Here is a 24860-nt window from a genome sequence, read left to right as displayed (position 1 = left end):
AGGCGGGTTAAATGGACATTCCACTCATCACATGCCCTTTAATGCATATGGTAGAAATTTATGTTGTACCCATCTTCAAAATGCATGGGAAAATTATGCATTACTTTTTTTTTTGCATGAATTAGATGTACCCCCCCGGGGGCATAGCAAGAGTTGCAGGTGGTCTATGGGGGCCGTGGCATGTGCAGCTTCAAGAAGTCAATCAGAACCAGGGGGAATGAAGGTAGTTCCACCAAAGGTTTGGGGTCACTTAGATAATGTAAACAGCTAGATGTGTTAACATAATTGCAAAAGGGTTCTCTAATGATCAAATTTGCTAATCCCAAATTTAAATTTAAAAGGCAAACATAACGTGCCATTTAAACACAGGAGTGATGGAAGCGATAAAGAGCCTCTGCACGTCTATGAAGATATTCCATTAAAAATCAGCCATTTCCAGCTACAATAGTTATTTACATTAGCAACACCTATACTGTTTTTGTTACTTAAATGGACAACATTTGCTTTTCTTTCATATCTGAGTGACCCCGTGAAAAAAAAAAAAAAAAAATACGTGCTACTATGGCGAAATGTAGTGAATAATAAATAAAATAATAAACTAAATGGTACTTCCCAAATATGGACCGCAGCTGCCCAAACGACACTCTTCCTCAAAGTGTAAGAATACAAGCGAACCAAAAACGTATGGGGCGCAGGTGCATATAAAGGGAAAAAAGAAACACAATATAGTGTAGATGGTATGTCCAATTTTAGTGATTAAGTGGTATGTTGCACTAACAAATAAAGGAGGTGATTCCAACCCATCAGTATGGACTATGTAAAAGCTTTAATGTTCTTCATATGAAAATCTAAAAGACAAACTTAAAATAGTGCAGTATCTCAAGGTAAAATACCAGTAAGAATGCACTCACAATTTTTCACACACAAAAGTGCATATGCAGGCGTTTGGTCTAAAAATCCACCAAAATGTGAAGTATAGGAAAGACTCAATTGGACTTCACTATACTTCACATTTTGGTGGATTTTTAGACCAAACGCCTGCATATGCACTTTTGTGCATGAAAAATTGTGAGTGCATTCTCCTTTATTTGTGAGTGCAATATACCACTTAATCACTAAAATTGGACATACCATCTACACTATATTGTGTTGTTTCTTTTTTCCCTTTATATGCACCTGCGCCCCATATCTGAGTGACCCCAAACTTTTGAACGGTAGTGTAAGTGTAAAGAACTTTAACATGCGCTATTCTTTACACCACCACTAAACTGTCCATATAAATGACACAGAAATCAACGCTAAACGGACTGCAATATGCACTTAACATGGTAATAGGGCTGGAGCCACTAGCAATGGATCCAAATACTAAAATACCAGAGCTGGAGCACAAAAACTACGCAGAAGTAAAATACAGATGCTCTTCTGCAAGGTTCTTGTCTGCAAGAACTGCGTCATCTCTTGTGTCTGCTTTTAGTAAGTCAGATTAATCATTGCAAAATACTATGTTTTAACATTCAAGCCACATCAAAACACCCTTACAGAGTGCAATAAACCCTATTGTTCACTTTAGTTTCTAGTCCCAGGGAACCTCTCATTAGCCCCCTGCCAGTTTAAGTATTGCGAATACACAAGAACTCTCCGGGGGTACAGAGATTATGACAAAAACGCCAGCAGTCATCTCATGTGGGCAAGCCAGCTTTCTTTTACAGAAGATACCGCCTCCACTCAGTCCAGCCATTGTAGATTATACACACACTTTAATGTATGGTCCCTTTAATCTTTGGTATTGTCCATCTGCAGGATACCCCTTTACACAACTAAACGCTGTGCGAGAGATGTGTTCGGCTGATTTGCTCACCTCTAGCGAGCTCCAGCGCTGGTTTGGGGAGCACTCATGCAGGGATGTATTCAGAACCCAGAGCGCTTGTCTGGAAAGTGCTCCCATTGATTGCAATGACAGCACTTTTCTGCCACTAACTGCCTGCTTTAAGCAGCCAATCAGTGACAAGAATAGTCAGACTGTGGAACAGGAGGGGCGCTGCTGCAGCAGGACAGCAACATCCAGGTCAGGAGAGTGCTGTATTTTTATTTCGTTTGGCGTGTCGGGCACGGTTAACTCACCTCCGAACATGCTGCAAAACACATTGTATGCTGTTTAGGAATCACAGCAGTTAAATAGGCGACCATCCCCCAAACATCTCATACATACACATACATGTCTCATGATCATGCAACAGCTAACAAAATGGGAACCAACACTTTTGTGGTCAGAGGCTTCCTTCCTGCTCAACAATGCGGTATTCAAAAGGGTTTATACTGCTAAAAAGCAAAGTGTTTATTCCCAGCAGAGGACTCCTTGCAGCATGAGTTCCTAGGACATGGTTGCGCGGACAGTTCTGTCTACCCACTGGAGGGCAGTAAAGTATTTTTACAGCCATTACAATGTTGGTGTCCGTCATGCACAATATATTATTTTTTCATTAAGAATTGCTTTGGTGGACAATACTTGTTTACTGAATCACAATTTATTAGCCTGACAGCTTATGGTCCTGGACAGCTCTACTAAGGAAGACGGCGTATCAAAGTACTCTGCAAGTTCTTAAATATGCTTTCTTCAAAAACGGGAAACATTTTTTAGAATTTCTAAGAGTATCTCAGTTTGACTTTAAATACACTCAGAATAAGGAGCTGCGCGTTCTGTGGAGAAGCGAGAGTTAGGGTTTGGCCCGGGGAATATGGTTATAACCCGGTGAAGAACTCACATACAGCAGCATCCAGATGTGATCAGAGGCATGCTAAGCACAGCAGCGAGCATCACTTGGGATTTTAGCTGTTGGACAAAGCGTTTACATCCTCAGCATTTACAACACGGTCACGATGAAGAATATTTTCAGACCAAAAGAAGGATTGGCCGTGGATTATACAAAAACTGCATATCTAACACAAAAATCATTAATAGCCTCTAGCAAAGGCCTGGAACTCCTCAGACTGTTACGGCTGACAACCAGGGCCCTTCGGCTGAAAATATTCCATATGGTTTTATTGACCCAGCTATGAACTTCTAGCGTTTACAACTGGCAAAGGCTCTTCCAAGATTAATGCAATGAGTCATCTTGCTTAATGGACTTAAATGAAATCAAAGGGACATGTTCTGATTTTATATTAAAAAAAAATAAAATAATCAAGGCAGATTTTCTAAAACAAACATGTACCAGGTTATCCGATTTTAGCGTATATTACTTAGCGTTACATAGATAGATTCCCTGCTTGCTCACCAATGTCCAAGAAGAGCCTATGTTTAACTACATGGTTAAGCTGGGAACTTGCCTGGTTGGACACGGAGTCATTGGCTGGAATGTTACATTACTAGGGCTCCGAGTTACTGTCTTCAAGTAGCCACATACGAGGGCCAGGTCTAGCCCCAGATGGAATTGAGTGGTTTGGGGTGGAAGGGAAATTGGGGACCGCTAAACACTGCTTCCCTGCCCCTGAGAAAGAAGGGAGTGACTGGGAAATCCAGGGAAGCAGCCTTTCACCCAGAGACTCGAGGTCAAACCCAGAGTTCTCAGGCGTCCATATTCTGCATTTTTGGTGACTGAACACATCTTTTTAAAATAAAAACCAAAAAGGAAGCATTTTAAAAATGTGATTTAGCTCCCAATAAATGGAATGAAAACACATCATGAGGTTGCATAGATTCTTTCCCACTCTAAGGAGCTATTTCAATTCCAAAGTTTCCCCTCTACATATGTACAGATATGTCAAAATATTCCAGAATCAAACTCATTATATGGACACACAGGGGCTGCAGGGGCGATACTATAAGTAACCAAATGCAAATAATCACAACATTTTTGTGGGATGAATGGGATGTGAATATCTGTCAGTGGAGGGATTGGTATTTCCTGTAGAATAGCAGGAGCCAAAAATTGCATACATCTTAACTATGGACCTCTTGTTTTAGACATATGACCAGAGCTGCACAGAATCATGGAGAGTTTTGTTCAACCAGACAAAATACATATATTACAATTAGCTAACTTGTCACTAGCTCGGTCTTCACAGACCAGCAAGAAGAAATCCATACAATACGCAAATACAAAACCACAATAAAAACAAGCAACACAAGACAGAACTGGCCTTAACACTACATAATTCCCTGTTATTTTAACACATCTAACCTCTTCTCTAACAATGAAAACCCAGACCCAGACATGCCTGGAATAATGGGGTATGATGTCAGGTTCATGTCTGGCTGGCCCCAAATAAGGGACCCTGTGTCCATATGCACGTCTTTTGATGTGAAGGGGCTTTGTTGAAAAAGAGTTTAGGGCACTTTAACTGCTTTTCTAACTGCTTAGCCTACAATCTATTAAAAGGGATCGTTCACTCTCCCTACAACCACACTAAAGAAGAATGCATATTAAAGTACTTCATTATTCTCATCAGGGGTTGACAAGTAAACTGTTTTTAGAAACAAAGCAAATTACTGAACACAATGTGTCATTAAGACACAGGAGTGATGGGAGCTATAGAGGGCCTATGAAGATATTCCATTAAAAATCAGCTGTTTCCGGTTACAATAGTCAACATCAACAACGCCTGCATGGCATCTCTGATCCATTTCATGTTATTTTAATGGACAGAATTAGCTTTTCTTTCAAAAAGAAGGACTTTTGAACAGTAGTGTAAAAACAACACATACCAAAGATATCTGCTGCAACAAAACTAGGTGGGAGGCTCCATGTGGCAGATGGCCAGTCTTCTCCTGCATCCATAATCACATGGCTGTATATTTTCCAGGTTACCTGTCAAATCTATTGTATTTCTCCTTATCCTTAAGCCAAATCAACACCATTAAAGTGATACCCCAGCCACTATACGCACGTTATTACAAAATATAGCAGCCCCTTTATAGTCATGTGGTAGCCCCTTGTAAATGGATATGGAGGTTCTACGCATTTGCTCCTGTCATTGGACCCCAGCTATTTAAGCATGCAGGAGATGTGTCCGGCCGAACACATCTCCTGCGTTGTATTTATCGCCAGGCAGCTCCAGTGCTGGCTCGGTGAACATTGCATTCGGAGAGTGTGCAGAAATTGATTTCAATGGGAAAGCTTTCCCACCACGGATTGGCTTATTCGAGCAACTAATTATTGCCGATAATCGTCAGACCACAGAGAAAGTGGCAAGCTGCAGATTCTACTAAGATATGTGGGGTATTTTTTATTTGTTTTGTTTATTTTTTTTTAAGAAGGCATATTAAAGTACTTTCTTCTTTGGTGAGACTGTTTAGCACATTAAGCTGTCAATTTAATAACAGGGATAGAAGATTTTACCTATTCAGCATAATTGTTCTTGTCAGAGTTGTCAGGAGAGATGGGTTTTAACAAAAATTTCACTAATGTCTGTGCATTATACAGGACCAGCCAAGCTTCTCCTCCAGCAAAAGCTCACTGAGGTTTGGACCTTTATAATGTATTGCGAAGACAAGGAGTTGAAACACCACTCTCCTGTTAACACTCCATTAAATTAATAGATTCCAATCGACAGGGTCTATTCACTAAAAGGAGGGTTTAACTGGACAGCGTGCAAGAAAGTTGTGTTTCAGCTCACTATACTGTGCAAAGAACCTATTTCAGCTTAGCTGGCCCTGTATAGTGTATAGTCAAATCTGTAAAGGTTCTTGAAAGTCTCTTTACACAATTATACAGGACCAGTTGAAACATTCTTGCTAGATAAACCACTGATGGTCTGTAAATTTTAGCTCTCTGCACGTTTTGTGATAAAGGGTATAGAGTTGCACCGAGTTAGACCATAAACTGCACTACTAACATTAAATGCCTATTTGGAGTTTGAGACTTTGCAAGTGAGCTCAACATTTCCGCTTATTAACTTCTGGACATATGAATGGGTAAATCCTGGCTCTCCTGCTGCAAAAGCTGCCATGGCCCTTCATAATGAATAGTATATTACTATTACTATAATTACTTTTAATGAATGTACTTACAGCCAGCAAAGAAAAAAAAAAATCAAAGAACATTAAACTGACTTATCTTTAGGAGAAGCTGGAGTACACTCTGTACTCCATTTTTCACTCCAATGATTGACTGCTTGGTAGCGTTTTCTGCAGATGCCCATAGCTCAACTCTAGATCAACTTCCATCTGGAACCCTTGCCAAGAGTTCTGGTGCTGACTGGTGAGTATATCACAGCAGCCTAAGCAGCTGGAGATGGGGCAGAGAAAGGGGCAAATGCAGAATGTCCAGAACCCTCTCTATTTGCAATAGAGACCACAAAAAGATTTCAGGTGACCACTCATCATATGCATTAAAGTACATACATTTGTTGTCGGGTCGCTTTAAATCAATGAGATGACAACCTCCCAGGGTCAGTTCAGCTTTTATTTTGGGAAAAGCATTATGAAGGGGTGGAACTGTGCCTTCTGGCCACTAGACCTCCTTGAAGATTTCAGTGGGTCTATATCTGGGGGGCTTAGAGAATCCACCCCCATCCCCCTTTGCTTTCTACTAGAGATTAAAGAAAAGGATTGGGGACCAGGTTTCCACTGTGACCATACCACTTGGAGCACCTCTTCATCTTCTTTCAATCAACAAGGAAAGCTGGAATTACCTACGCCTTCAAGCAAATAACGTGTGTCTTCTCGGTATCTGAAAAATTGGCTTTTTGTGCACTCATACAACAAAGAATTCACCTGCTTAAGCTTGTTGAAGAGCTCTATGAAGGACACAGCTTTTCAGATTTCCTTGTCTGGATAATGAGGACAGCGCGGGTGAAGGCTGCTGTGAGCTGAATGTAATAGGAAGGGAATGATGCCCTGTATCATTTCCATTTAACTGGATAAAAGCATATAGGCAGCGTATATCTAGTTTACCCATTAAGGTATAGCTAGCAGGCAGTAGTAACAGGAGAGAACAAAGCTGGGGTTTTGTCTGGGATTGGGAATAGAATCAACAGGTTCAGAAAACAATGCCCTTAACAACGTTCTATCATATACATTTTAATATGTTTGCAGAAGCATGCTTTCCTTTATGCAAATTTCCATCAAATGCATAGATCAAAGTAATAGATTCTATAGAATAATTACATATAATAATTAGGAGCATGGCAGCTAAAATAACCTTTATCCACAGATTTGCTCCCAAGTAATCCAGAGGGATTCATCTGGGATACAGAACATGTATATTTATTGCAATTCTGTAACATTTTGTAAATAACAAAGACAACATCGGGACATCTACTGGCTATATTTACAAAATAACTAAAGCCATCCCACCCATAACAATGTGCAAATTCACATGAGTTAGATACCAGCGCACAATAATACAGCAGGCTCTGCTTTACATAGAATGGGATCAATGTGTTATGTAGGAGATATATAGTCAGAATGTATTTATAGTGATTTAAGATCTGAAGCGGGTGTGTTGCTGACCCGTCTAGCCACTGGCTGACTGAGACTCATGGGAGTTGCAGTGAAACCAATATCTAGTGTGCTCACTGATTTGAGCATTACTACATCAGATATTGCAGCTAATAAGATCATCTAAGGGAAGTTTTACTAATCAGGGTAATTAGGTGCATAGCCAGCTAATAAGAAAGATCAAACATTTAAGGTTTAATTAAATCTGCAGTAATAATATCACATGGGTGTAAATTGTTGGATTCACAGCCAAAAGGCATCTAATGCTTTATACAATGCAATCGTTTTCCCCCAAAAGTCCATGGGAATTCTGTGCAGACCGTAGGATCATTACAGCTATGCTGGAGAGATTGCTTTCAGCCCCTGCTCTAAAGGTAGACAACAAACCCAAATCTGGATTTTATAGCTTTGATTGGGCACATGTCGGTAAAGTAAAGCCCCACATCAGCTCCGGGGGCAATTAGTTGGCATATTGCAATGAGCTGTAGGGCAGACAGGTAGAAGATGTGTACTCACAGCTCTGCAGCTCTCCTCCTCTCTCTGGACTCTCACTACTCGTTTGCTTTCTTCACTCGATCCAAATTGTTTCCTCCCCAGCCCATTAAAGCGTCCTCCAAGCATCTGGAATCAGTCACCGCCCATGTCTGCAGCCCAGCAAGGAGCAGAGTCTCCCAGCCTCAGTCCCCTCTCTACAGCTGATTGAAACCATGTGCCTAGCAGCCAGGGCTCAGTCCCTCCACATTACTAACAATATCTATCTGGTCCACTAATACCACAATGCAAACCAAACATAATATACCTTCCAAGAATCCTGGCTTTCCAAGAACAGTCCCTAATGCTTGCTGTTTTGCCCAACATTCTGCTCAATAAGCATCTCCCTTGAATAGGACAGATTGTTAATGCTGGGAGGGTGTTTGTTAATCAGTTAACATGCTCTTGTATATTGTCATGTTGTAGTAATATTACTGCAGGATTTTGTCGATGCTTGGTATCATGGACACATACAGACAATATGGACAGTTATTGGTAAAAAAAAAACATTTTTATTCACATTATTCAAAAATCAATTTGAACAAAAAAAAAGTGGCTTAATCTAATTTGCCGATAACGTCCTATTCAGGTAGGGTTTTCCTAAAATTAAATAAAAAATAACTAAAATATCCCCCACCTATACACAGCCTAACGAGAATGGCGTAAAAAGAATTATTTTAGCTCAATGTTTAAAGGGGTCTAGTTGCCAATTCAACTAATGGAATGACCCAGGAACTTCCTAAGGTTACCATGGTAGTAATTTGTGAACCTAGTACCAGCTTCACTTTTTATACAGAGCCCCTGATGTTTTCTTGCTGAGTTCCCCTCGTTGTCGCCTTTATCCCAGTGGGTTTCGTAGCTCTTTGGTTTCTGACTGTGTTCTTGCGAGGTGTAGGTTCACTGCCAATGCCAGTGTAAGTAATCCTTATAAAGGAACAGTCATGTTATATTTTTCTACATGACTGCTCTTTTCAGATATAGACCACCTCCACTCATGCTCTGCAAAGTGTGTGTGTAAAACCTTGCGATCCCACCTGGACCGTCCACTTTTTGTATGATGGCACAGTACTACCTCATTGGTATTGAACGAGTGCAGCTGTCTTCATTCCTGACCTCTGCCGCTAGTGAAAGAGAGAATACATTGGACCTGAACTACGAATGGCTTTGTATGCACTTTGGCAGAAGATCTTTCATAAAGAAGCAGCTACCTTGGAGATCAATAAAGGTGAGGATGCCCTTCTCCTGTATGCAGGGGCTAGGCCTCCAACAGACCCAGGGCTAGCTCCATAGATTTGATAGCAGTGGGGTCTGCTTTGTGAACATTGCATATATATATATATATACATATACAAACACAATTGCAAAAACCATCTATAAACTAACAAAATTCTGATTTCTTTATTTCCAGCAACCTCTGTGTAATGTGCAACCAATTCTACGTGCTTTAGACATCCCATTTTAACTTTATAATATGTATATAAGGACTAGCCCCAGCACACAGATTGCACCCACAGGGTCTCCTCTTAGTCTGTCTCAGATGCACCCTTTATACCCTTATGGCCCAAGACAGTAATGGAAAGACTATAAAAATACACACATGTACTCTGTTTTTACAGATGCCTGCCCATAAACACACATTCACACCTGTCCCTATACGCATGCACACTCTCACTTGCTCTAACATACAAACACTTCCAAAACACACAACTTCTCCCCTATCTCATGAACTCACCTCTCTTGTATTATCTCTCCCCTCATTAACCCCCTTTATCTACCCCCTTTCTATTTATCTCTCCTCTTCTAGTTATGCATTACATACATATGCAAAATGGGCATGTGTCATGCTGAGTTGTACATGTACTGCAGGAAGCACCCAGACAGAAACAGACTCACCATATCTAGGGGAGAAAAAAGCTGTATCTATCTCATCTCATGCAACTTGCAGCCAGAAGTAAATAAAGTAAGGAATAAGAAGGTTAAGAAATACAAAAAAGCTATATATTTACTTTTTGTTATGCATGTATGAAAATCAATCACATATAATGCATTTTAACTGGACCTCCCTCCACAAAAAGGCCGCTGCAGTGCCCTCTGCTGGTGTTGACTGAGTAATGCTTTCTTGGGTGTGCTGCATTTTTAGACTGAAAGCTTGGTTTAGGTTTCTGAAATAATTTCCCACAAAACGTTGGTACAGATAAAATAAGAGTAATAAGTCCAGAGCTAGATCTAATGTATCCCTAGACACAATACAAAAAGTGTTTCCCAAAACCTTTGCATGCTATTATCCAAAAGTATTACACACCAACGCAATCTAGCTAGCACTATTAGAGGCACAGAAACATACTATTTTGACTGCAGGTAAGAACCATTGTAGTGCTCAGAAGAGAATTGTGATGAAAAATGGTGAATGGTTTGATGAAGGTATGTTAGTGTAAGGGTTAATTGTTGAGGAAAGAGTTAAAATGCTGTTTTTCAATTATTCACTCTATAAAAGCATAACAGGAATCATCATTTACAATGTTCTAGTGGGACTGCACACAGTTGACCTTGGACCTGGGACGGTGGGAGATTGAGAACAGGATAGGGAGTACTGCATGAAAAACCCTGTTCTTAAACTAGCCACAAAACTGGTTAATAAACTATATGCATGATTTTAGCCATTGTGTCAAAGTGTCATCTCTGTAGCCTCAAACTTGTTAACCCCTGTCTGTCCACACAGGTGTCTGCTATCCTGAGCTAAAACATCCATCTAGTCTGCCCATTTTCCTGATGCAAGACTCAGACCTTAATCTGTCCTTGGTCTTGTCTCAGATTCAGAATAGTCATATGCCAGTCTTGTGCATGTTTAAATTCCCTCACTGTATTAGCATCTACCACCAGCATCTCCTGAAGATGTTCCACTTAATTATCCTGCAAGTTGAACTTCTGAATGAAATCCTCCCTGATATCAATTCAAGGACTGAGGACAGTTCTCAGAAGACAGAAGTTCTGTAAATGGTCCGAGTGCCACAAATGTCTGAAAAGAAATTGCTAAGTGTAACAGGCGCTAAACACGCGGGTTTCTGAAAGGACTCCTTGGAACAGTTGCTAGACCATCTAACACTAACATCAAAGCCTACCCAACACAGCTACATCTTTTTGCTACTTGAATAAAAGCTCTGATTCAGATTATAGAGTGATTAATTTCTTGTTTCTCATCGTCATGATTAATCAAGACTAACACTGGGTATAATCTTTCAAATTTCAAGGATCTTAAAGGAAAATGGAGATGAATAGTTTAATTTGGCATATCCTTCTTGTATTTTTTTTGTTTGTTGTTGACCAACTAACCAATATTAACCTTTTTACTTCATGCTTTATGGTGATATGTAGCCCACATAGGATCCAGGCGATACCCACCAGCATTTCAAGTGCTCAGGCCAAGGGGGTGTGGGCTGCCCTCCTACCCTAAACAAAGAGCTACCGTGTGGCTCTCAGCTTCAGAGCTTCTCAAGGTGGCCTCCTGAGATCTCCATGGTCCAATCATTGAATCAGAAGATTTTATTATAACTAATGTATGATTCAGTCTAACTACAAATCTAAGTACTTCATGAGAAGCCCACAAGCACCACACACTACAAGCCACCCCCTCTACAACCCCTATTTAAGAGATTTGTTTTATAGTAAAGTATAAATATGGCCATTGTTACTCCTTCTATGTTTCGTACAGTAATACACAGCTTCTGTCCCTCTAGCTATTTTAGTTTCATAGCTGACAATATTTCAGTAAATAAGGAGGTTTCTTGCTTCACACAATCTCCTGTTACGATAATAATGCTCAAGCATTCATTCAATACTTTGTATTAGTGTCATGGCAGCAAGTCTTACGACTTCAAGTGGTGCCAGGGGAAATGTGTCTTGGGGATTAGGTTCACTTAAACATGAAAACAACATTGCTGGGTGTCAGGAATAATTACACAGAAAACTTGAGTTGGCATTTTAAGGACTGCCAGTCTCATATGTACATATCCGTATGTGTATTAAAGTGCATAGACCAATCTGAGAACTTTGTAAGAGAGTGGACTATGAAACTGTTTATATATTTATCCTTTGGTGACTCATAAGAAAGATTTACCCGTATTTGCAGCATGGCCGCCAGAAGTCTCAGGGCTGAGTAAAGGTCTAATGCCTGAGCCCCCGTGTCCGTTCCATCAGCCTGTCCCATGTCTATCCAATTGTCCCACCCATTGCTCCACACACCACTCTGCCTTAATATCCTCCTATAAGCACCCCTTATGAGAACAGGGACAAGCCTAGGGTTAATGGCACCTAGGTGCAATATTTCTTCAGAGCCCCCTATAACTAACACGCATACATACTAACACTCGCTCTACACTGTATACACACACACACATTTTTCTCATGCTCGTCTTTTTCCTCTCAAGGCGCCAATTACCTTAGTGACAGACACAAACACACAATAATATCATACACTGACACCTATACACATATGCTAACGCATATACACCATGCACTTTCACACTCCTTCACTACAGTTAGACACACAAATGCTAATATCACATGCTCAAAAACACTATCACCCACATACTCATACACAGACATGCTAACCCCATACACCAATACACACTGTAAGACTACATGTGCATGTACACACGCATGCTAATGCCTTACACACACCATACACTCACACATGCTAACACCACACTCTTATATACATGTACACACTATCCAACAACAAACACTAAGACACACCTACTGACTCATGTATAGTCTCAGTGCATGTTGGTATATCAGTATGTATGTATCGCATACTTTACATACATACCGACTCCCAACACAACAGTACAGTACACATACAGACTCATACACACACTCTACTCCCCTTCTTACCTCACTGAGTCCTGTCTCCCATGCAGCCTGCGCTCCCTGTATAGCTGTCTCTCTACTCAGTGGCGTAACATAAAATGCCGGTGCCCCCTGCAAGATTCCCCCTACACACACAGTAACATACTTACACGCACTAACATAGTACACATACTGTATACTTACACATGTACTTACACAAACTGTAACATATTTTCACACACACTAACAGCATAGTTGGCCTTGGCCAGGATATATCTCTAGATTGTAAGCTTGCGAGCAGGGCTCTCTCCACCAAATGTATCGGTTTGTCTTAGTCTGTCAATTCTTGTGTTATCATATCCCTTGAATTTATGTATTGTATTAAGCGCTGCGTAAACTGTTGGCGCTATATAAATAAAGGATAATAATAATATATCACTGCCTTAGATATTACAGTGGATCCCACATGCGTGTGCGTTTACTGCTCCCAGCAATCTCAGCAGGAGGGCTTTCCTGCACAGTGATTGGCCCAACCTAGCAGGACACCCTGTAGTATTTGCTATGTATAGATTGTGTGACAATTACTTTATTAACCTTCACTGCCACGTTCAGTCGTCACAGTGCTGGCCACAATGCTGCCTGTATTTTCTTGTCTAACTGGCTCGTCTCCCTGGCATTTCTGCGGCCAACTTGGCAAAGACCCCACTACATTTCATTAATTGCTGACTGACAAACTTGGCCTATGGGCCCACATACTTCCTGAACGCCTGCAGTATACAAATCCCCAGCTCAGCCTGTGACGCACTTCTTCCCCAGCAGATGGGGCTGCCGTCTCCTCACACTGCCATCTCCTGACTTCCAAACTTGCATCTCCTGGCATACAGCTAGCCTGTCACCCATCTGCCACCAAGTGGGCCCCTCCGCTGGCGCTCCCCGGGGGCCGATAATGGGCTCAGCCTAGGAGGCGGTTATAACTCTGCCTTAGCATTACGTGGAGGACCCGCTGAAGCCGGATGAAAACCCGGAGCCGAGGTGCCTTACAGAAGGGATCATGAGAGGCCAGAGAAACCGCTCCTCCCTCCTGGCCATAGCAACAGGAACGCTAAGCAAGTAGCAGCGTGACTGCGAAGGCCCTGAGGTGAGTGTGAATGGGGGAGAGCCTCGGCTATTAGGCCTTGGCTCTCCTCCATCCTGTAACCCACAGCCCAGGTGACAGCCGCCTGTCAGTGACAGCTGACAGACTCCATTCCGCTTTCACGCCTGTGTGTGTATGGAGACAGCAGGGGGCGCCAGCGTTCATTAGCGTGAATGTGGAATAAGTATGGTTTTAAATGCATTATATTCATGGTGAAGGGTGGGGAGTCTGATTATTAGATGAGCTGCAAACACACTATATTAACACATCACATGTTATAGTGACACATTACATGCTATATTACCGTATCACGTGTTACATTAACGTATCACGTGTTATATTAATGTATCACGTGTTATATTAACATCACAACCTATATTAACACATCACATGCTATATTAACGTATCACATGTTGTAGTTACATATCACAAGCCAAATTAACACATCAAATGTTAGATTAATATATTGATGTTATATAAACAATATGATATAATATACTTTATATGCAGTATGTTATATAATATAGGTTTATTTATATAAAGTAACTTATCAATAATGTCCAATCAGAAACGGACTAGGTATCAGTCCTTATGCGTATCTAACAAGCAATCATTTGGAATCCTTACAAAAATATTATATATAAAACATAACTTTTAATAATTGATTATGAACAGAGAGTGTAGAAATCCCTATCCCTTTACTATCGCTAGCTACAGGTAGTGTTGCCCTAAAATAGTTACTTACACAACTTACATATTTTGTTTTGTGTATCTAAGTGTGTATGATAACACTGGTGGGACTAGTGGATCTGGTGGTGAAGTCCTTCAGATGTTTCCATACTCTTAATCTGGAACTTCACAGACCTTTTCCTCTTCTGGGGAGGCTTCATGGGGCTGAGGGGGTCATCCACACAGCCTTTAGTGGGTTGGGGTAAGAGTGAAGTTGTTGGGGAGTGGATGTGACCAAATGCCTCTCGGACTTACGGCCGTTAACTCCTTCAAACCTTACTTTAAAAGTCTCCTGGTCATAAGCCTGGCATGATGCTATCAGAAATTACCGTAGCCCCTAAGCATTGGCATAAAAACCTAAGAGGTCATGTGGGTTCACATTGCCATTGTGCAATCATGTCATGGGGTAATATAACTGGGTAATGAAAACATGGTCCCTACTAACATATCATTGTACTGTCATTCGTTTTACTTTGAATACATGGGTACAATAATGACAACTATTATTTCATCCTAATACCTGGTTTCTGTTGCTTCATATCATCCAAAGGGGCACATATACATATAGGGATGTGTTTAGAACACAGTAAATAATATGAAATGGTCTAATTGCCCGTTGGATGTACTTTTTGATGTTGTTTTAATGAAAAGGCTCATCTGAGTCGCTGCCATCTTGGGGGTCGGTGTTGGACCCAGTAAGGCTGAAACTATTGGTGTTCTCAGAGGTTTCAGGGCATTCAAAAGGGGAAATTTGTCTTGTTCCGTAATGGCCGGTCTGATGGTTTTCCTGACTCACATGTGAATGGGCTTATGGAAGCCCAAAAGCTCCTCCATGAGTTAGCAGGACTCTGCAAAAACTTTTTAGAAGCCTTGCTAACTCTAAAAACTCCGGCATAGTCTGAGCTGTAAGGGAGTTCAAGTTAACTCTGATTGTGACCCAACTTTAGGTCTAATGTGTGCAGAAAACACAAGTCTAGAAAACTAAAGTTTAAACATTACTGACATTCGTAAAAATATAGACCTGGGGTTGGCTGTAGATGTGATTTATCTGGACTTTGCCAAGGCGTTTGATACGGTTCCGCATAAAAGGCTACTCTATAAATTAACAGAAATAGGCTTAGGGGCAAATGTCTGTATGTGGATCAGAAATTGGCTAAAAGATAGAATGCAGAGGGTTGTTGTGAATGGATGTTTCTCAGCCTGTACGCAGGTATTAAGTGGAGTGCCTCAGGGGTCTGTCCTCGGTCCTCTTCTTTTTAATTTATTTATAAATGATCTCCCAAGCTGCATTGAGAGCCATGTCACAGTTTTTGCTGATGACACAAAATTAGGCCGGGTAATTCAGACTAATCTTGATGTTTCTTCATTGCAGGAAGATCTAGACAGAGTTAGGGACTGGGCGTGCAAGTGGCAGATGAGGTTCGATATAGAGAAATGCAAAGTTATGCATTATGGTAAAAATAATAAAAATGCAACCTATTCTTTAAATGGAATATCCTTGGGGGAAAACTACCAATGAGAAGGATTTAGGAATAACGGTTGACAACAGACTTGACAACAGTGCACAATGCCAGCAAGCAGCTGCGAGGGCCAATAAGGTTTTGGCATGCATAAAAAGAGGTATCGATTCACGGGAGGAGGATATCATCTTGCCTCTGTACAGGTCGTTGGTAAGACCTCACCTTGAATATGCGGTACAATTCTGGGCACCGGTGCTTAAAAAGGACATTATGGAATTAGAAAAAGTGCAAAGCAGGGCTACGAAATTAATAAGGGGATTGGGAGATACTAGTTATGAAGAGAGACTAAAAAAGTTAAAATTATATACACTGGAAAAACGGCGTCTCAGAGGGGATATGATAACATTATATAAATATATGCAGGGCCAATATAAAGAGCTCTTCAGTGACCTGTTCATTAACAGAAATATACAAAGAACAAGAGGTCCCCCTCTGAGACTGGAAGAGCGCAGGTTTCATAGACGACAAAGGAAGGGATTCTTTACAGTGAGGACAATAAAGGTATGGAATTCACTTCCAAGGGAGGTGGTGTTATCCAATACATTAGATACCTTCAAAAGGGGCCTCGATATTTTTTTAGAAAGGCACGATATACAGGGATATAAATAGAATAACATTAATATTTTAGAGCTTCTTGATCTAAGGAGAAATCAGATTGCCTCTTGGAGTCAAGAAGGAATTTTTTCCCCTGATGGCAGAATTCGAAGTAGCTTAACTAGGGGTTTTTTGCCTTCTTTTGGAGCAAGAATAGAAAGGTTAGGTAGAAGGGTTGAACTTGATGGACTTAGGTCTTTTTTCAACCTTATGAAGTATGTAACTATGTAATTGGATGCATAGTAAAGAAATAAATATGAAGTCGTTCTTTAGGTGGATTGTCTCCTGTCTTGGAAATGCTGCTCCAATCTGTGGTGCATTATACTGTAGTGACAAACCTTCAGCATTGAGGGGGTTATTTAACTGCTAGTGGTTATTTGCTGCAAAGAATCAGCCAGTAAGCTAGCTGCGGCAACCCCCGGAGGTTTTCAGAAGCTAATATTAGCAGCTTTTTCTGTAAAGCAGGAAGCTGTAGACTCAGTCGTCCCACCTGCTGGTTCATCTCTCCGACACTACAAACTCTCTAGTGAGGAACATCTGGGGGTGCACCAGGTAAGCGGGTTTATTAAACGTTTGCAGATCAGGAGACCTGGTTAGTGTTATCTATAGCAAATACATTGCAATATTTCATCTCTGTGTTAGCTGGAACGTGTGCTGATTTGTATGAGTGAGTATAAAAGAGGCTATATCGTTGACGGGCTACATCTATTCCTGGGCTTATTTATCTTGATCCATTTGGGATGTCTCCAGCATCTACATTCAGCTTCATAGACTAGTTGTATTTTTCATAACCCAGTAAATCAGAAATAATTTATTCTTAATAAACGAAAGGATTTATTCAGTGCATCTTCTTCATGACGCCGCACTCAGGGCTAATTTAACCCCTTAAGTGCTACACGATTAGTATATCGCAGTGGGTCTATTGTCACGTTTGAGACCCAGACAGGTGCAGAAGAAAGATATAGGAAATTTTGAATATATAAATATATATTTATTTATCAACGACTGGTGGCAGGTGTGGCAGTTTCCCTCTGAGATTAGTTTGGTGTAATTATCCGTGTTTAACCTGACTTTTTTTTTAAACTAGTAGTGCTTTGAGATGTAATTTCATTCCCAGTTTAACTGCAAAGCTCTTGTTTACCAAGCAATGATGATTTATGAAAATATTTTTTTTGTTTTATCAAAGCTGTGCTAGAGGGGAAATATATTGGGAAAAAAAAGCTGATCTTTTGGGGGAAGAAAGAATTGTAACGTCCATCTTTGTTCTGTACGTGCGCAATCTGTGTTTATGGTAAAATTGGCAATGTACGATTCCATCAGCATTTCCACAAATCACCCTATTAAGTACAATGGCAATTATAATTAAAAAAGGGTTTAATTGCCTTAACAAACATTATTATACCATTTCCCACCAAATAATTTATTAAATACTAGCCTTAAATAATATCTGTGATGTTGAATATAATAATTATTTATTTGTGTTATGTTTACCCTCTTGACAACCCTATAGACATGCTTAAAAGAAGCTATATATCTATCTAATCTAAACTTGTCTGCGGATGCCGTTTAAAAATCTGTCCAGCTTAACGTTTATGGCGTTCGTTATGGTGTTGTCCCAATATAATTGTATAGCTGACCCGTAGCAGCACCCACAACTGCTCCCTGGGATGTCCCTAGCCGCAGATGTCTTTTAACACCTCAACCAGCCCATTGAGAGCTGTGATTCGCTAGGGAAGAGGACTAACAGTTGCCCCTGCCACCCTATGCCTGGTTGGACTAGCCTAGAGTATTTCAAACTGAGGGGTTTGAAAGGCTCATTTGGCCTGGTCATGCAAAATCAGAGAGGCCCCAGTGTGTCACATTAAAAACCACAAGCAGTATAATCATTCATGGCACAATTTCTCGTCTTCTTTACTCCTGTCCCCAGTGCTAGGTAAGTCAGGCAGCTGCCTGGACCAGGTGGGAGCCAACCGCTACGCCAATGTATAGAAGCCAGCCTGGTACCTGACAAGGGTGCACCAGGGGGGCATAAACTTGAGCCTACATTGCCATTCTAAAATTATGAAGAACATGAGGTTTACTGGTTTTGGTCTAGGACTGGCCCAGATTGTCCCTATTGAGATCAGTGTTGACTGAACCCACTGCAAGCTTGCAGACACTGGTAGATGCTTAATGGGTGATGATAATTTTATTACTGACACGGACCTTCTAACCCACCAATTTACTATCTTCAACTTTATCTGAAGTACTCCCCCCAAAAACTACCTCTCCTTGTCTCTCCATCAGAGTCATGCAATGACGGAGGGAAATGGAAAGGTGTCAACAGTGTGATTGTGGTGATTATCAAACCGGATAGGGACTCGCTTAGGGTTAAAACATCACATAATGCTTAAAGTGTTGAAAAAGTTAAAATGTACCTCAGGATTATCATAATATCCTTGTAGCAAAGGATTGCAATAGATATATATATATATATATATATATATGAGAGAGAGCTATACAGTGCTTCATTTATAAAAAAAATATAGCTAAATGAATTAATTATGCCAGATAAGTCCAGTTAGAGTCAGTGTACATTATCACTGCACACTTTTAATTATTTTGTGCTTCGTTCTATGGGCCCAGGTGTTCTTGAATGTAGCGAACACATTCTCTTGTGGGTTGCTGCCAATTAGGGCGAGGACAAACTATTTCTATGTTTAACTCTTGCGCAGTAGCATCGAAGAGGCCGGATTGTACGGCTCTGTTGAGAACAAGGAGCTCAAAGCTCAGCAGGTCCTACAGTGTGATTCCAAGAGTCTGACATATGGAGGAGAACACTTCAGCCTTCTCTGGTTCTTCAAGTGTAACTCTTATCACCTCACCCAGTCATTAATAAAGCATTAAGTATGTAAGTAATACATATGGAATGCTTTGTCTTAAATCTCTTTAAATGTTTGATTTTACTTTTACGTTTAACATAAGTATTCACCTACTCATGATCCTCTAGCGCTTTGCTACTTCTGTGTCTTGGAAGACTCCTAGAGGTCAGAACGCTGCAGCGATGAAGTTGCACTCAATGTAGCAACATCATCACTTAGACTCCATTAGCAGCCTCTGTATTTATCCTCCCATACGGAAGATACATATTTCCAAAAGACCTTATTCTCAGACGTACATCCTCATGAGGCGTCTGACATCATTAGAGGAGAGTACTGCTTGTTCTGGGAGAGGCGACAGTGGAACGTTGTAAAGCAGCCTGTGAACCAAAAAGTAACGACAGCCAGGGACACCTCAGGTAAGTTTTCCAGCTCACTTCTTCACCTAACTCCTTCCTACTAGGCACACAGCACTAGGACGCTACCGACTACACCACCAGCTAAGAAAAGTGCGCTTTCCTCAAAGCAAGAGTCTCCTCTGTCCTTTCACTTGTTTATGAAAAGCTTCACTGTTGCACGCCCTGATCTACAGTGGATTTAATCTTATAACAGGGTATAATGTGGCAGCTGTGGTTGAGGTCTGTGCTATGTTGTTTGGTTTGCTGATCCACAGAGGTCAGATGGACGCTGGGGCTCCTCTGCAGGACACTGCCCAAAACATGAAACCGCCCGCCATTCAGAAACAGGAGCAGAATGGAGAAACGCTGTTTTGCAGGTGGCAACACAATTCCTGTTATCACTGGAAACTAGGTTTTGCATTCTGAATGAACTACAGAGAACCAGAAGAGATACTAGCCCTGTTTCACTTGTGTTTTTGTAAAGGAAATTTTAAATGCAAAGGGTCTGCCCTAATTGCCACTATATATATTATATTAAAATTCCTCTAAACAACAGCACTGCGGCTTAAACGTTGAGTTTTTAAGCTAAATATAAAAAACACTGATTCAGAACCAAAACGACAAACAAATGTAATGAATGAAAGCTGATCTTGATATGTTTTAATCCTCTATTTGTTTCAGTGTAAATATACACTATGGCGGTTATCACAGTGTATGATACCTCCGAGGCCGTGGAATTGAATGCCGCTCACCGTCTGTACCTGAAACCAAAGGCCAAGTTAGTAATCACAGTGATCTTACCAGAGGAACAAGATCTGTGCAGACCGATAGCAAGCTGGGAAATTATAGAGCAGTTGAAGACTTTAGTGGATCCTTATGATTTCAGTTTTATTAAAGTTACAAAAACCACTAAAGAGTTTGTTCGTGTTGAGAGTGAAACTGACACCAAGATTTTGGCTGAACTTTTCATGGAAAAACTGAATGGGCAGAAATTACAAATAAGCAGCTTAAATGAACCCCTCAGTGTTGAGGTTACGGAGTCTCCAACTGATTCTCCCCCTAGCCAGGGATTACTTTCTTTACTAATAGAACAAGATCAAGAAGACCTAATTGAACGTGACCTGTTCCCACCTTGCATCCATGTGGACGGGTTACCTTGTAAGTGGTTTTCCCCATGGACTTCAGGAGCGGAAAAGCCAAGTGAAGAAATCCTGAAAATTACCTTTGAAAAATATGGGAGAATTACACAAATAGACATACCCATGCTTGATCCCTACCGAGAGGAGCCTGATGGAAATAGTAACCAACTGAATCCAGGCTGTCTACAGACATTCGACGCATTCATCCTGTATGGAGATAAAGTAAGCTGTATTAATGCTATACAGTCTCTTCAAGGACAGAAGCTGATGTTTACAGGAGAAGATGGGAAATCTCTGTCATGTGATATAAAGGTAAGGGATTAGCAACATTTGTTTTATTCACAGTAATTTCTTCTACTCTAAAGACAGGATCAATCCAGCCATAATGTTAATAAGGTGTCTATACAATGAGTAGTTGTAGATTGTAATGTGGTTTGAGCAGGGCCCTCCTTACCTGTCCTTCTTGTTATGTTATACTCTACTTGCTATGTCCTGTCTACCCATTGTACAGCACTACAGAATATGATGGCGCTATATAAAACAGTAATACGTTGCTCCAGAGAAAGTGACTACCCAAGATCGAGGAAGTATAAAGCTGTGTGGATAAGTGGATCTGGTGTGGAGTTTGAAACCCCATTGGTTGCTATGGTGATAAGACCCCTTTGCACCGGAATCCCTTTTTTATACATAGCACTCATTGTGTCACTATTTAATTAACAGGTACACTAACTAGATTTAGAGAATAGATAACACAATTGCTTAAACTGCACTAAATACATTGCTATGCCTTAAACCTCTAGCTCTTACTGTCCCCGGCCCTGTCCCGATTATTATTATTTATTGTTTTATAATGGGTTGACAGGACATAACAAGTAGTATGTAACATAACAATTTGACTTACAGAGACAACAGGTGAGAACAATACAATGTTTGGTATTTTGTATGGTATATTTTACACATGTAAAGCTTTCTGCTGGCTTTCTGCTGCTTTATGCAACATAAATTGAAGAAAATGTTTCAAAAGAATGCACCAGATAGGGTAAAAAACAATATATAGTTGGGGTACACACCACATTACTGTGCCAGATAGTAGATTTTTTTCACACCCTTGATAAAATATAAAATTCAAAAGAAGAAGTGCTAAATGAATGAATGAATGAATATGTGGATAACCCTTTAAACAGAATACCAAAAGGAAAGAGTTCAAGAAACAAAACCCTGATATACATAATATCATAAAATAGCTAAAAATGAAATAAGTAATCTCTCTCCAATATTATATATATAAAGTCCCTAATCGCTAGACATGAATAATGTGAATGTGGGAGATCAGGGCTAAATTGCCATAGGACACTCAGGGGTTAAAAGACAAAAAATGAAAAGCTCATCTGATCTCTTACCGGACATCGGCTCCTGGTTGTGAACGACTTTATCAAAACAAAAATCTCATTTCTGAGATTAGCCTCCATGGCAGAGCCGTTACGATAAGGCCGTTCACAACCCAGAGCTGATGTGCCGGTGGTTGTCCCCTAATAGATTAGATGGTTTACATCTCAGCTTGTCGGGTCATATATGGTATACGATTTATTGATTTATTTATACATGCATATCGTTTCTTCTTACACATACCAGATACATATTTGTTTATGTTTTATGAGTATTTTGTGTTCTTTGGCAATTTAGCCCTGACCTCACACTCTTATTCGTGTCTAGTGATTTTATAGGGATTACTCATTATTTAATCTTCTTTTCATTTTTAGTTTATGAATGAAAAGTTCTATTTTATTATATTATATCAGGGTTTTGTTTCTCAAACTCTTTTTGTCTTTTGTTTTGGTAGCTTGGTAAAATGTCTCTTAATGTTTTAGCTAACCCTGGACACCAACAGCCATTTTAGCGAGGAGGCAGTAAACAGAAGGAATGCAGAACGTCTTAAACTACAGGAGCTGGAGCAGCAACGAAAACAAGAAAAACAGGAGGAGGAAGCTTTGAGGTGAGAGGACTTTGGGACATTCCAATATGGCTGCGATGAGAGCTGACATAAGGCTTGCTTGGTGGCCATGGGCAAACCATTTAATAGTAGCTCTAATCCAAAACCCTATCGTTATTTAAAAGCAAATGTAGTAGTGATGCTATGTTGCCCCATATTCATCCTTGTTCGGGCTTATTCATGAAGGGGTTAAAACTTTCCAGACCCGCTTAATGGTGGTTCAGTGTAATTTTCAAGTTTCTTTTATACCAGTACATATTTTCTATGTCGGTCCTTAGGTCATACCATAAGTATATATCAGATAATCATTGTTCTCAAAGAGCTCTGTGCCAACGAGGCACTAGTGCATATAAGGGAAGAATGTGAAACATCCTAGTAATCATTTATTATTTAATATTATATATATATATATATATTTAATTTATATTAATATAATTTATTATTAAGCTTAACTTCAGCTTGAAATATACTCTTCTCTTTGTTACCTGGAGGTGCACGTACCTGTTGCTTTATCCCAGTTTTACCAGTTGAACTATATCCCTTTACTTGGCAGGTTCACAGAGACCTGGGGTAAACACAACATCTCTTGGACTGGCAGGGGGAAATGTATTAAAATGCAATTGCTTTACCTTTCCCAGGTGCTGCCATTGCAGCTGGTCCTTTCTGAATTTGATATGCTATAGACAATTCTAGAAAAGTTTATCTGGCATAATGAGATACTGTACAGCTAGTGATAGATAGGCAATTCATTTTCAACAATGACCTGAGGATTTGGGGTATGTAGATTAGGAACAGAAGAAAATCTGCAACTATTAACATATGAAACTATAACAGGTTAATATGTGATCAACCATAAAAAATGGACCGTAACACACAATGGAAGAATACCATTGAATGTATGTTTGAAAATATCCGTGTGGGGATTGTAACATTTTTGTTTTCTAGAAAAAAAGCATTAATACGATACAGAGCAAGGAGAAGACGAGCAAAGTTGAAAAGGAGACTTCAGAAGCAGAAAGAATGTGAGCAAAAGAAAGCCCAAGAACTCTGCACCGATGAAGGAGTGGATGACACACAAGAATGGGAAGATCGGAAATTGCTCCTGGCACAAAGACGGGTTGAATCAATCAAGCTTCTCTCTTTGCTTCTGGACAAAGTTAGTGTAAGTATTTTCATTATTTATTTCTAGATTTCCATGTGGTTCAAGTTGTTTTGTGTTGACAGTTGAGTTGCTCAGGACAAGTTATCTAAACAGTTTGACTTCTGGTCAGGCCAATTCGACTGCCAACTTACACAGAGTTGCTATGGAAGCTGCTCCATTTACTGAAATTTGAGTTACATCAAGTTGGAAAGAGTCTTTAACTTGACAAAATCGACTTCTGTTCTCAAGAAGAAGAAGTCAATTGGCACAGAGAGCCTTTAAACTTTATAGGGCTGCCAACTCAACTGCCTGCTCACCACTGACTGAACTGAGAGATTTGCGTGACAGATAGGGACCCTGATTCGCATAATCAACATATAACATCTTGGCCTAACTCTACAGTCATAATCTGCAGTAACTCCTCTTTAGAATAGATGAGTTGCTGTTCAAGTTTAATTAACCTTTTCTTGTCAAGTGTCTTTATGTAGGTTAATCAAATTACCTGTGAACTATCCTCCCCATCCACTATCAATAATTGA

The sequence above is a fragment of the Sceloporus occidentalis genome, unplaced genomic scaffold (assembly GCF_023333645.1).
Source record: "Sceloporus occidentalis isolate IW3139 unplaced genomic scaffold, rSceOcc1.0.p SCAF_34, whole genome shotgun sequence".
In the NCBI taxonomy this organism is placed as follows: domain Eukaryota; kingdom Metazoa; phylum Chordata; class Lepidosauria; order Squamata; family Phrynosomatidae; genus Sceloporus; species Sceloporus occidentalis.
The sequence above is the reverse complement of the archived record's forward strand: the minus strand, read 5'-3'. Positions refer to the sequence as shown.